Genomic DNA, 2,719 nt, shown 5'->3' on the forward strand with positions numbered 1-2,719 from the left:
GTTCGGGTCTTTTCCCGTGTAAGATTGAAAGTATTTAGGCTAAATGCTTTTCATATTACATGGGAAAAGACCCGAACATACCAAAACCTGCATTCATATACCTGTGAAAACCTACGAATATATATATGTATATATGCATTGCTCCCAGAAGCACGAAGCTGAAGCCTGAAGATGACGAATGAGACTTCGTCGAAACGTCGCCAAGACACTTCCAATTTTACACGGGAGAAAACCCGAACAACCAAAGACCTATATATATATATATATATATGTGTATATATGTATGTATGTATATAATACACACATAGCAAGGATAAACACACATTTATTGAATTTTGTGCCACACTACAATTAAAAAATACTTATCAGTTTACACATACACACTTCTCTCCAAAAAATTACCTAAAACATCCATAGTACAAATAAAAGCTTTGTAAATAAATATCATTTATTAAAATTACATTCTGTTGTGTCCTGAGTCAGATGCAGCTTGCAAAAACAATAATTGTATTAAATCAATATACATTGATAGTTAATTCTAAATTACATTCTATGAGACCACTATTTTTAGCATTTCTTAAACACTCCTCACAAGGAGCCAGTCTTATTTCCAATCAAAAATGCCATAGTACCAAAGCTGCTACTGAGAAGCAGCACCTTGTTTTCAGCCCTACTGAAAATAGCCTTCAGCAGCTATTTCTCCTGGGGTGATTTTATAGCTTAGTCCAATTCCAGTTGGAATAAACAATCCTGAAGGTAATTAGGTGCTAAGCCATAAAGGGCTTTATAGATCATAATAAAACCACAGGAATGCTGGGTGCACAAAATAATGTATGGTATTGAATATAGTAACATTGACTTGGAAGTGGAATTGTTAGATTATGAACATATTATTAAAACGTATAAACTTTTATTGAAATTTGAGAGAAAACAAGTGAAAGAATGTACAATAAAGTGGGATAACATTTGTTCATAATATACAGATTGAACAATGGGAAAATATGTGTTGATAAGACTGAAATTTACAGTATATTACAGTCTTAAAGAGAACAATGATGTACCATTGATATGACACCAGAAAAATTATCTCCATCTTAAAAAGTTATTAGAAATGTGAACCAGAAATATAATTTTATCTTTCTTAGCATGTAAAAAGCTACATTTACATTTATAGATAGTCCTCAACTTACAGCAGTTCATTTAGTGACCGTTCGAAGTTACAATGGAACTGAAAAAAGTCTCAATCGTTTTTCACACTCACAACCATTGTGATGTTCCCATGATCCTGTGATCAAAATTCCGATGCTTGGCAATGGTTTATTTATGACTGTTGCTGTGTCTCAAGGTCATGTGATCACCTTTTGCAGTCTTCTGATGAGCAAAGCCGTTGGGGAAGCCAGATTCACTTAACTGGGTTACTTAACAACTGCAGTGATTCACTTCACAACTGTGGCAAGAAAGGTTGTAAAATGGGGCAAAACTCACTTAACAAATGTCTCACTTAAAAAGCAGAAATTTTGGGCTCAATTGTGGTTGTAAATTGAGGGTTATCTGTACAAACTTAACAACTGGTACTTCACTTAACAACTGTGGCAAGAAAGGTCATAAAATGAAGCAAAACTCACTTAAGAAATGTCTCACTTAGCAGCAGAAATTTGGAACTACCTGAACCTTCCGTCGCGAGCTTAAAACACATTTATTCATCTGCGCAGGACTGGATTAGATTTTAAATTTATATTGGTTTTAAATGGGTTTTATTATTTATATTGCTTTTTAATAATTCGGCTTTGTAGAATAAGTTTTTTAACTGTTATTTTAGTCTGTATTTATATGTTTTTACTTGCCTGTGAACCGCCCTGAGTCCCCTGGGAGATAGGGCGGTATATAAATGATTAATAATAATAATAATAATAATAATAATAATAATAATAATAATAATAATAATAATAATAATAACTGCTGATTGGAAATCACTTGTGAACTTTTTAGTTAAAACAAAAAAAGTGAACTTGGGATCTATGGTTTTGAAGTTTCAATAGGATAGATTATAGAAAGAAGAGAGTAACAATGTAACTTTAGGGAGGAGTAAATTCATAGCTGTGCTTATACCTGCAGTAAAGATTGAAATACTACTTTATATCTCCCCCCCCCTATTTTTTCATTTTTTGTTCTGCACATTTTAACTCGTTTTTAAAACTTTATCATTTTTAAAACTTAAAATCTAATTATATTAAAAACGAAATATTTGCGCTGCTCCAGTTCTCCAAGTTAAGTCTACCCACAATAAAAGAAATGTAACCACGTGGTTATATTATCACGGACTCCTCTCATAGTAGTTCCAGCCTGTTAAAAAAGAGCCCTGGGCGATTTGAAAATATTTTTGCTCGTTTCCTAGAGGGAAGTCCTCCTTCAGAATGGACAGGCTGAGAAGTCTGAAAAATGGGATGAAGTACAGTTAAGTTTGTCCCAGAACTGGCACGCTTCATCGAGAACGTGGCTAATTCAACAGGGGCTAATTCAAGCGAAAGTTAGCAACTACCTCAGGCCAGTAATCAATCGATCCCATTCAACCCTGCAGTTCGCCTTTAAGCTCATAATTGACAAGGCAAAAGAGGAAGCGAAAGGCAGCAACCGACACTTCGGAAACAAGCAAGAGGGCAAAAGACGGCAGGAGGAGGAAAAGGGATGCCACGAAGCAATATCATTGGAGGGGGCGGGC

The sequence above is a fragment of the Ahaetulla prasina genome, chromosome 6, assembly GCF_028640845.1.
Source record: "Ahaetulla prasina isolate Xishuangbanna chromosome 6, ASM2864084v1, whole genome shotgun sequence".
In the NCBI taxonomy this organism is placed as follows: domain Eukaryota; kingdom Metazoa; phylum Chordata; class Lepidosauria; order Squamata; family Colubridae; genus Ahaetulla; species Ahaetulla prasina.